Source organism: Olea europaea, unplaced genomic scaffold (genome assembly GCF_002742605.1).
Source record: "Olea europaea var. sylvestris unplaced genomic scaffold, O_europaea_v1 scaffold856, whole genome shotgun sequence".
NCBI lineage: Eukaryota > Viridiplantae > Streptophyta > Magnoliopsida > Lamiales > Oleaceae > Olea > Olea europaea.
In genome coordinates this window covers 267,086-279,928 of record NW_019267010.1, presented here as the reverse complement: position 1 = coordinate 279,928, position 12,843 = coordinate 267,086, and the positions used below count along the sequence as shown (strand labels likewise).

General features: G+C 35.2%; 1 pseudogene; it reads left to right on the top strand.

The window, feature by feature from the left end:
* Nucleotides 1-8,348: 8,348 nt before the first annotated feature.
* LOC111391900 lies at nucleotides 8,349-10,876 on the top strand (annotated as a pseudogene).
* The last annotated feature ends 1,967 nt before the right edge of the window (nucleotides 10,877-12,843 follow it).

The window sequence follows — 12,843 nt, the reverse complement described above, 5'->3', positions numbered from 1 at the left end:
TTTCTTTACTTCTTAACGAGCCTATGACAATTTCAGGTGTTAAAATATCTCTCATGTATTTAATAACATTTTTAACTTCTCTATAAGTTTCAGGGATAACATTTAACAAAATTATTGTCTTATATTTTTCAGATATCTTTTCACCACAATTAGTGATATCTTGCACGAGTTTATTAAAGACATGCAAATTATCATCCAAATCTTTTGAAAAATCAATTTTGAAGCTAAAAAAGTTTTTAAGTAGAAAAATTTTGTTTGAAGTTGACTTAGATACATAAAGTTCCTCCAATTTTTCCCAAAGTTCTTGAGCCGATTTTAATTTACCAAATTTTCTTAATATCGTATTAGATATGTGTAATATTATAGAAGTGTATGCCAATTCATCCATATTCTCTTTTTCTTCATTAGTCAAGTTTGTAGGAAAAGAATCATCAATAGCTTTGAAAACTTTTTCTTGAACAAGAATACATTTCATTTTTTGTTGTGAAATTGAAAAATCTCCTTTCCTATTAAAGATACCCAACTCAAAGTGATGTGTCGACATTTTACCAAAAAATGCACAGAACACAAAATCAGATATATAAAATTCATAGGTGACATGGAGTAACAAGATTCCTATGGTTTCACAATGATACGCTATTCTAAAATTCCCAGGGTTCGTGAGAATTGAGTTCTCAGATCAAGGGAATAATTAGAATAGGAGTCTGGGTACAAGTTTAAAATAATACGAGATAACACAATGACGTTCAACAAATTAATCTAATGACGAATAAATAATTTCACTTAGAAAATTAAATAGATAATGACAAGTAATCCTAGGTTCTATCAACATGCAATGGTTGTCAAGCAATGACAACCTAATGATCATCCCCAAACGATGATCTGCTAGTGCGATAATGTAAAGTTTCAGCCAATTTACTATAGCGGACTTGTCCGAGTTCGTAAATTACGAGAAATGCGAATTTACTGCTTTAAGGCCGCAATTTTGGCCTAAAATAATTCAGTAAATATGTGGCAATTTCGACTGTTGATCCACCAAGGATAAAATCGTCCAACTTTTTCTGTGTAATTTGAAACAGAAAACTTTCAACATGAAAAATGTTAGAAATAATGTGAGGAACAAATTACCTAAAGGCAACTTCCTCCACGCGCTGCCGCTGGGAACACACACCGCACACCCAGTACCGTCTCCACCTACACGTCTCAACCTTGGTCTCTGGTCCACCAATGGACTTCTGGATTAACGAGAAATCGCGTTTGCAGGTGCGGTTTTTTGTGCAAAAACTGGGCAGTTCGATTTTTCTATTTTCTGCCTATTTCTGGTCGGTTTTTAGCCGAATTTTTACCACCACCAAACTCTAATACCAATTGTGAAGCAAACCCACCTATAAATCAAACAAATAACCAATTAATGAAGGATCTGCAAAGATTAACTTCAAGAAAGTGAAAACCAAAAACTGAAAATTTGAAGAATGATTTCCCCCCTTTTTGATTCGGCTTAGAAATTCGATCCTCACCATAAAGGTATCTCCAATTTGAAGGCCATTATTAGTCACAAAGACAATTTCACAAAGAAGGCAGATGAGGATTTGTTTTGCAATAAACAGAAGGAGAATTTCTCTTGTTTTGGAATGAGAAAAATGAAGGGTAAAGGCTCCAATTTATAGGCTCATAGGGGAGAACGAATTTTTCAGAATTCTTGCAAGATTAGGATAGAAAATCTGCAAGATTATGCTAACAAAAAGATAGAGCTCATCCAAGACGAGATAAGATAGTTGAAGAAAGATATCGATTATATTTATCTATCTTTTCTTGTGATTTTCAAATTACCTTCAAGTTTGGTATTGAGTATCTAGCCTAATAGACCGATTACTTCTAAATACCCAATATAATTGGGATACTTCAATTGTGGTGTGGATTTAATTCTTCAATTCTGGGCTTATAGCCTATGAAGTTAAAACGAACCTCGATTTTTCATCATCACCTAGGAGATTTGGTCATCACTTACCATACATTCCCAACAATCACCAAACTTCAAAATCCAATGATTTTGATAGATATGCGATAAGGGTTTCAAACCCCATCATTAAAGTTCCCAAGCTTTGGTGGCACGTTCGATATTATTTATTGTCAGCCGTGAAAGCTGCCTCCATTTTTTATTTTTTATTTTTTTAAGGACAAAACAAATAAAATCAGAATGTTCTAAAAAAATTATTTTATAGATAACTGTTAACACTTTCAATCAAATATTTTTAGGATTCGTTTAATTGTAAGAAAGAAATTTGGGTGAAAAGAAAACGAATTCCAAGAAATTGAATTGTTTAGAACTTGTTTTCCTGAAAATTGTCAATTAAATTTGTTTGATTACTATAATTTTTCACCTGAAAAATGTTGAAATTTTGAATCTTTTGGTATTCGTTTGGCTTTGTTTTTCATGAAAATTGTCAATTAAAGGGATATAATTTATTTATATTACTGAAAATAAATAAAAAAAAATTTAAAAAAAAAATGCTGGACCCAATTCCCACTAAAACCATGGGAATTGGTTTTCCACAAAATCAAGGAAAATCACTCACGTCAGGGAAGGATGGGGGGAGGAAAATGAATTGTCAGGAAAATTTTCATTTTCCATGGAAAATTGACCGAATCAAACACGCCCTAGTTCTTTGTTCATGAGAAGTTAGATGAGAAGGCAATTTACATTCGATTATTGGAGTAGAGATAGAATTGTGAAACAATCATCAATTAAATTCCATAAACAACATAGAGAAAGAGTAAAAGAATTTCTTATCGAGCAAATAAGGAGCGGAGCCCAATAAAGTCCAATGTAGGTACCGGCCTGTAGTGAACTTCGGCCCAACCCAATTTATTTCCTTTTCATTTTTATTTTTCCAAAATTTTTAACAACTAGACCCATTTTGAATAATATTTCCACGAATACTATTATATTTATTAATTATCAAAATCGCTGTAAATTATGATAAATTATATCGAATATGCTACCATAACAATATTCCTATACTTTAGGTAACTGACTATGATAGGTGGTAAATCATAATACACATGAGATTAATTGTGAAATCCCTAAAATTTAGGTAATTTGAATTGCTTTACAACTCTAAACTCTACGAACTTGACGTTACAACTTACATACGAAATTTCCTATATTTAAGATCTCACGAGTCGTAACAATTGGTGAAATTCCTAAAATTTAGCTAATGCTAATTTGACTAAACGTATGCATATGAACATGTGAAATTTTCCATTAGAACTCCAATATAATATTAAAATTGGTGAAATAAATCTTTGTTCTCACCTGTTGTCATGGGAACTACTGGAAATCAAATTCTTAACTTTTGTTGCTTGCAACATTTTGTTAATTAAATTACCATTTCAATTACTACTATTTCCATTGAAAACATCATTTGAATCATTCGTCTGACGTAGAGCCTAGTTGAAAATCGATATGGGTAATTTAATGTTTCCCGTGATATGTATGGAATTGATTTAGAGAATCGTATGATGCTCATTTGATGAATGATTAGAATTATCCAATTTAAACTGACCATCGTCGCGTTCAATTTCATTTACTCCCTTTACTTCGACATCTCTCCACCACCACCACATCAATAGGATAAGTAATTTACTTTTTTGTCTTCATTTTACGAATGGTCGAGTTCTGTAAAGGTGCTCTTGGATAGAACTGATGGAACCAATTTGAGAGGTTGGATGGTCTATAATGTAGAAGGACGAAATTAAAATTGTATTTTAAAGTGGGTTAAAATATAGAGCTCGAGAGTAGCAATGGAAATAGTTTAATATTAATTAAGAAATTAAACACTTCGGCCCGGCTTGGCCCACTTCCCTCAATGTGCTTTACTAACTTGGCAAATAATTTCTATTATGAATGTTATTATTAGAGAAAGATGAATCGAGTTGATGTAACACAAATAGTTGTCGAACAAGACTATCTGAAGTTGGTAACAAGTTTCCATAAGACCGTGACTCGACTCAAGCTATCAAGTACAAGCTCCTAAGGTGTCTCAACACATTTTTACAAGATGGAATAGCAAGCAAACCATTTAGCACAGGATGAGTGTCATATGACTCATATCCATGCTTCATGTCCAATTTGAGTTTTTCCTTCCTTTGATCTATAAAACTACACTAGTCACTCATTAAAAAGCAAGTGATAACAAATTCTGGAATAACCACTACAAACTTTAACTCAAAAATGGGAATTCTGTAGGTCGCTTAATTTTTCAAGAGAAATTTATTTCTTATTTGATCGTCATAGTTGAATCTACTGCTCCACCTATTCTAATGGTCGAAAAGACTAAAATCTGTTTGAAAAATTCTCGTTAGATACTGTTATGATGTTAAAAAAAAACATTTTTCTTTATATGGAAGGTTGGTACCTTTAGAAATCAATAGGTACTAACCGTACCTTCATAAGAATTGTAACACCCTCATCATCGGTCCCAACGAATGAATATAAAATAAAAAAAGTATGTGTAAGTGTTGAGAACAAGAGTAAGTCAATATAAACTATAACTAAGTCCGCTATAAATGATAAGTTAAATAAAGGAGCAATTCACTACTATGTGTGGACGACAACGCCAGAGCTCTAAGTGGCATAAAAGCATTTTGAACGTAAAGCAACTTGCAAGGGATTTTAAATATAGGGTGTAACAGGGGTTTTTTTTTTTTTTTTTTTTTATATCCAGGTATCCACCTTATAGTAACTAAATCCTGGAGTTTACACCTTAGCTCCTCAAGCTACAGACGGGTTAAACCGCAGGTTGTGCCCCAAATTGACTAGTGCTCAAGAGCCCCCCAACTGATCTGTCAAAGTGCCAAACAAGTCGTTTCCCATCTTTGCACCTTGCCTTCCAGGATAAATCCTGCATTCCAGGAGAATATCTGTCTTCCAAGAGCCTTCCAGGAATCGAACTCACGACTTCTGATCTGTCAGCTTTGAAGCGCCCTCATTTTTGCCAATTGAGATGTGCCATGGGGGACAACTTGCAAGGGATTTTAAATATAGGGAGTAACGATGTTAAGGGCCCTAGACGCCAAGCAATCCGCCAAATAAGTTGGGTAAGTTCACAATAATTTCGAACCCAACTTGCAGGATTTAAAATGTTTAATTGTTACACAATAATAGAATTTAAAAATAATAAAGAAAAGCTTAAACATTGTCCAAACATCCACTTACCGAATTATGTAATGGGTAATTGTTGTAGTAGTAGTTGATATTTGCAATTCATATCAACTTTTCTATTATATTCATCATATTATAACAAATTTTATTAAAAAAATATTTTTTAAACTAATTCAGATAAGACCTAACCCCCGTCCCCCCCCCCCCTTTTTGGAAATAAAAATGGATGGAATAATTTTATTTTATTTTTGGAAAAATGAGTGTTTGAAAAATTTTCAATTTACATATAATATTATTTTATAGAAGATTGTTTGGTTAAAAATAGGAGAGAGAAAAATGAAATGTAATAAAATGAAATTTATTGTGGTCAAACGGAATAGTAAAAGAAAGTGGAAGAAAACGAAACCGTGTGAAATGGTCCCAATTTAACGCGTTACTAATTATGAGAACCAATATGTCAACCTGTGCTTTTTTGTGGTAAGTCTTTTCCGAAATCTTCTTAATGCATATTTGGCTTTCTTCTGTGAAATCATAGGTCGACCACTCTAAAGAATACGCTCTCCTATAGTCCACAGGTCCTACCTAAAGCGATATATCGATGTGACTTAACTTTGTTCTATTTCTTTAATTATTTTTGAATATTTTTAAATTCTTAGCCCTATCCAATCCAATCCTTTTGTATATGAGAATAGGTGGATGAGTTGGACATTACAATATTTGTCAACAATATTATCTTCAAAAGTCGACTGAAGAAATAATGAGACTGTTCTTTCCATCTATATGTTGAACATTATAATTAATTAATTCTTTAGTTATTAAGAAGATTGAAGGTTCGTTTGATTGTGGTTTTGAAAAATCAAAAGATATTTTTGAGATTAATAGGTTACTTTTGTTGGAAGAATTTTGTGAATAGTGACGCCGAAATAAGTATAATGATGGTGACAAAGCCGAGCCAAGAGTTGGACTCTTTGTCCTTAAGTCGAATTTGCCCGGCAACGGTGCCTACGGATTTCGGCAATCGACTCCCAAGATACAACGGCTACACTTGTGTTTGTAACACTCCAAAACACAAGTACAACAAACCAAATGTAGGCTTATGTACTCCACAGATGAAATGAAAGAAAATCAAAATAAATGAAATGATTTTGATTTTGGATAGAAGAGAGGATGAGAGACGTTTTTGCATATCAAACTGTGTGGAATTGGACACCCAAGGGTCCTATTTATAGACCATGAAGGGGTGTGGACGAAATGGTTGAGGCCAAACCATGCACCCTTTCCAAACAATGCACCTTTATGAAAATGTGTCTATTCACTAATGGTTGAGACCTTTTTCATAATTTCTCATTCATCCGATATTGGTTTTTGAAATGCCAAATATACCCTTCAATACATGCAGAGAAATCAAAATTCTCTTTCGGGGACGTTGCCCCAGACCCCCCACGAGGGGCGCTGCCCCCTCGACCTGACCGGGCAGGTCAATCCCCGTTTGTGTGCCCCAAAGCGGCGAAGTGGCAAACAATTTTGCCTAAACGGATTGAGTCGAGCTTTTGAGTATTTGGCCGAATTCGATACGAACTTTAATCGATTTTCAATTCTCAATTTATTTAACCAATATCCAACAACTTTTGAATATGTCTGGACAATTTTTAAAATTTTTTTTTTGCTATTATAAAAGTTTTTAGGAAGTTAATATAAACTTCGGAAATTTTATTATATAAAACTGAAAAAAGGTAGAAACGCTGTCAAATGAACACTTGACGTTATCAAATACAACGCTTTGAAGAAAATACTTTATATAATCATCATTTGCACAACTAAGAATAAATGTTTATGGTTTAATGACATAGATGCGAACATTAATTAATTATGCTTGGGTTGTGCATATTAATGTTAATAGTTGATTCCATTCTACGTTCTACACGGAAATATTATATATTAGAACCGTTAGGAAAACCACATCGTTGGAAGTGCATGCCATTGCCTTGCCGGCCGAATAATCATTATTATTTTGGAATATACGAAATTAGATTGAATTGTGGTTTTCTTATGAATTGTGAGTTCTATAAAATGTATGGATAATAATAAAGTAATAGGCACAACTTTTGGTATATTTTAAGAACTATGTTTTGATCAGAATTGATTAATTTATAATCACTCCACAAACATTGTTTAATTAATCTTTCAAAATCGTGACTTTGAATCCCTATGCATTGAGTGTATATTTTTTTTAATTGATAAATGTGAAATATTGAGTGTATTTAGAGGGTGTTTGATGGGGATTAAAATTAGATTTTTAGTAAATTGTGGTAGAAGTTTTTGAAATGTATGATTGAAAAGTTGTGAGACCTATAAAAAATATAGTTAATATTGATTTTTTTTATTTTAACTTATATTAAAATCAAATTTTAGTCTAAACCAAACAAGCACTTAAATGTGCATCTAGAAATATGTGGTGCAAAGAATACGGGTGATGTATGAACAATTTGTACAATAATTAGAATTGGAAGCTCTTTATTAATTCATTGATCTTCAACTACTTATATATAAAAAATACAGGACAAATCTCATATAGAAAATCCATGATTCTAGGAGCTATAAAAGGCTAAATCAAATTTGTAAATTGTTTGCTATCTATGCAGATTTCTCCAGCAATATATCATCAATACTGATTTGCTTAATTCTAGCGATTGATTGCTTCATTGGCACCGTCAATGGGATCATTTCCTTCAACAGTATTGACAACATCATTACCAAGATTATTGTAATAATTTCCTTTGATAAGGTATACTCAACTTTGTTGGCAGCCGCAGTGTGAGACTTCGATTCCTGAATCATGGATTGAGATTCTTTGTAGGTACCAGTGTACTAACAGTTCTTGTTCCCTGACCTGCTGGAGTACATTCCACGATTAACCTCTCTTACGATGCTCCATGGACGGGGCAGTGGGGGATCCTTAAGGTCGGTGTTCAAATTTTATTTATTTATTATTATTATTTTTATAGAAATGTGAATGTAGAGTATGAGAATCTTTCACTTAATAAAATATTGTCCACTTGTCATAATCAAATGGATTTCGGACATCAACTTGGACAAATCGGGACATGATCCAAATCCGTATATTTTTTCTATGCACAGAAAGTAAAGTTAGTCTACCTTTGCAGCTGAGCCTGCCGGACGGGTCGATTAATTCATCTTCTGGTCCACAAGTGACTAGGAGCCTTAACAAGACCATTGTTTGGTGTACAAGAAATTCCTGTCTTGTTGACTTCAACTCTGCTTTTTGCACATGCCACTTCATCGATCCACTTCACACCTGCTGATATAAATCAGATTTGTGTACACTGAACAACGCAAACATCTCAAGTAGGATTAACTGAACTCTGAATTTGTTCAATGCCAATATTCCTCATCTTCTTCCTCTTTCTTTTCATCTCTTCCGTACAAGCACTTTCCTGTAATAAACTGGATCGTGATTCTCTTGTATCGTTCCATAAACAAATTTCTGTCCCATCAACAGAAATTCCTCTCAACTGGTCATCCATCGACTGCTGTAAATGGGAAGGTGTTACTTGCAATCGCGAGTGTCGGGTCATCCATTTATCGATACCGGGTAAGCGTCTTTCTGGAACCGTCACTCCCTTTCTTGAGAATCTCACGTTTCTATCTCACCTTAATTTGTCCCAAAATCGGTTATCTGGCTCTTTTCCTTTCACACTTTTTCAAACTTTGAATCATTTGGAATCGATTGATTTGAGTTATAATCTTCTGTCTGGGTCACCGAATTACAGCTTACCTGTTTCAATTCGAACCATAGATCTATCGAGTAATCAGTTTAATGGGTCGGTCGAGTCTCCTTTTTTCCGCGGCGCGCCGCGTTTGATTAGTTTCAATGTTAGTAACAACAGTTTTACCGGTCCACTTCCTTCCTCTATTTGCATCATCTCCAGTTTTGTGAAGATATTGGATTTCTCCATGAACAAATTCGGTGGCAGTATATCACAAGGAATTGGAAGATGTTCTAAGCTGGAAGTTTTTAGGGCTGGTCTTAATTCTCTCTCAGGATGGCTTCCATATGATCTTTACAGCGTGAAAACACTCGTAGAAATCTTTTTAGGTAACAACCAGTTTACAGGACCTATCAACAATAGCATAGCTCTTCTCTCAAATCTTAGCATTATAGATCTCCATGAGAATGGATTCACTGGGGAGGTTCCTAAAGATATTGGGTTGCTGTCAAATTTGAACCAACTGATTCTTCACACCAACAGCCTAAATGGTTCTGTGCCTCCATCATTGATGAATTGCACCAGCCTGAAAACTTTGCTTTTGCGAAATAATCATTTAGGAGGAGAAATTACGAGTCTTGATTTTTCCCCACTTCGGAAACTGGAAGCAATTGATTTTGGGAACAATACCTTTGTGGGAAACATTCCAGTTAGCCTGTGCTCGTGTAGATCCCTGACTGCAGTTCGATTCGCATATAACCAGTTGACGGGCGAAATCCCAGCTTGCATGGCTGGCCTAAAATCTTTATCCCATCTCTCACTTTCCGACAGTTTCCTATCTAACGTTGTTGGAGCTCTACAGATTCTTATACGCTGCGATAATCTTTCAGTTCTCTTCCTGTCAAGGTGCTTCAATGATGAACCGGTGCCAAACGATGAACATTTATTAAATCTAAATGGGTTCCAAAATCTACAAATTCTCGGTCTGGGAGGATGCAAACTCAAAGGTGAAGTGCCTTCTTGGATTGGAAAATTAAAGAAACTCAAAGTGCTGAATCTGTCGTACAATCAAATTACAGGCACCATTCCAAAATGGCTGGGGAGTATGCCTAGCCTTTTTTGTACTAAACATCACTGGAAATCACCTCACCGGAGAACTTCCTCATGAAATTGGCAACCTAAAAGCTTTAGTTTCAGACGATACGGACTCAAACTTGAGTAATTTAGCATTGCCTTTCTTATTCGACAGTCTCCAGTATAATCGACTATTCAACGTGCGAAGGGGAATCAAAGTTGGGAATAACAGTCTGAGTGGGAATATTCCGGCAGAATTAGGAAACTTGAGACTTCTTGGAGAACTGGATCTCAACGATAACGACTTCGTTGGAAGCATTCCAAGTGAATTATCCCATCTTGTCAATTTAGAGAAATTGGACATGTCGGGGAACCATCTCACCGGCGAGATCCCCGAATCTCTGAAAAAACTCCATTTCTTATCTTCTTTCACTGTGGCAAACAATGATTTAGAAGGAGAGATTCCACAGGGTGGTCAATTTGATACATTCACCAACACTTCATTTGAGGGGAATCCTAAACTTTATGGTTTTGTACAGCAAAAAATTTGCCCTCCAGCAAGCTCCGGAGGTCAAGATGAACCGGAGGAGGAAGAGTCAGCAACTTCATTGTACACTATTCCCTTTGGTTTGGGATATTCTGTAGGAATTTTTGTGGTCTGCATCAGTTTAATCTTTAGGAGTTCATTGAAGTGGTTTAATTGATAAACCGCTGGTCTTTGTAATGAGCTAGCACTAGTATATTTTAGTTAAAGATCTGCCCCAGGAGCATAGCCCAGTGGTGCAAAGGATAGGAGTGAGGTTATCTCACGCTTCGCTGAAAATTGTGAAAGATAACAAGTAAATTGGTCTCTAAAGTTCATTATATTTGCATGATGAGTCGTTAGTGTAAAACGCATACAATTAATTTATCACTCTATTTCTCCGGATTCATTGAAATAAAGAAATAAAATCCTAATTTTATGAAGTTGAAAATGTAAAGATCACTTGAATATTTAATGAAAAATTGGAGACTAACTTGTTTCTTTTTATATGTTGTGGACAAGTTTGGTACTAAGCCAATAACATTACAATTTTCTCTTAACACCATAACTTAGAAGAATGCAAAATAAAAAAGTGAACCCCATAACTATACTTACACCTTGTTTTATGAGACATGCCACGTAATAGTTAGTTAAGCAAAGATAAAGCAACATGTCATGCAAGGACCGCATCCCGCTTTGCGTACACTTTACACGTGCCTTTAGAGACGATTGGCCAAAGCTATATTGGCGCCACACTTGGAAGTGTTTTTTTGAGATGAGGTGTAACGTTATGCTTTAGAAAATTTACGAGACGATCAACATCTTTCACAACGGGCATCTTCTGATGACCTCACCTTGGTCAAGTCAAAGTACACTTGATTTACTAATTGGTGTGATAGTTTTATAGCTTTATCGCTTGTCAAATCTTTTCAATTAACTTTTCAACCTAAACAGGTGTTGAGACATTAGGATGAAGTCATGGATCTAGCATCTGATAGATCTTAGTTCTCTTGTCCGGTATGAATACTCAAATATATTAACTTCTAAAGGTAATTTGCAAATTACACTCAAAAAATTTGTTGGCGGAATCTATGAGAAATCTTGAGATTGGGCTCAAATTACTCACTAAATAAACACCAACTGAGAGGGCTCAACCCACAACTTATACCACTTGGCTCCCACTAGTTTTACCCTACAATGGAGAACGGTGGTGATTGGTTTGCACCCACAAAGGAAGAGTAGAAATAGAGTAAATTGGTCTCTTTAAATTGGTTGTTCACCCATTAAATTTGACACTTGTGTATGTCAGCTCTGTTAGCAAATGGGAAGAGGCTAACACGGTAGTGTGCAAGTGAGATCACATTTGTAATAACATCTTCCCCATTTGCTAATAAGGGCCGATATATTGAGGTTTCAAATTTTAGTTTGGTGGCAGCCAAATGGGGACGGTAAATCTCAACTTCTCGACTGCAATATTTCTTGTGATTAAGTTTGTAACTGCTAATTCCTGAGAATTAGCATACTGTTGCACTATTTCATATTGAACAAGATTTTGCTGATATTTCCATGGGAAGACTAGATTTTTTTTTTACATACGGTCCTTTTAAACGAGTTATGGGCTGAGAGATTATAGTTTTGGTTCGATGTAGATGTAGATGGAGATATAGATATAGGTTCGTTTATGCTTTCTCTAGTACCCCCACCCCACCCCACACCACTCCATATCATATAACTCCTTTTTTCATCATCTTCTCCAATTTCTCTCTCTAAAGCATTCTCTCTCATGCACAAGATGAAGAAAAATAGAAACTAATTTCATCTGTTAAGCTTATAAATTCCCAAGGATATCTTTATAGTCTCATTATATACTTTCTTATCTTTGGTTCTGGTTTAGTCATTGGAATTACGTTAAGTTTTTATCTCAACGACTTGCCCTTAAACTTTCCACTTAAGCAATTCTCCAACATCGAATTGCCACCACCTTCTCCATCGCCGCCACCACCATTGTTGAAATTGTTGTTCGAAAATTCAATGGAAAAACGAAGTGGAATGGAAGTGGAACAAACCGGAGGCCATTAAATGTGTCACGCGACCGCATGGGCACTTTGGCCATGCGGTCGCATGGCCAATACCCGAGAATTTAAGGGCCTGCATGGAATGTTCCATGCGAGCGCATGGATTAATGCCATGTGGTCACATGGTTGAGAAATTCCAACCGTTGGAGGCGGTTGTAAATTGAAATTGGCGCCCTTTCAAATATGTTTTGGCACCACTTCGCATAGCCTTGTTTTATGGCTATATTTAGGTGATTTGTGATCATTTCAAATGTGTGAAAAATCATTAAACACCTTGTG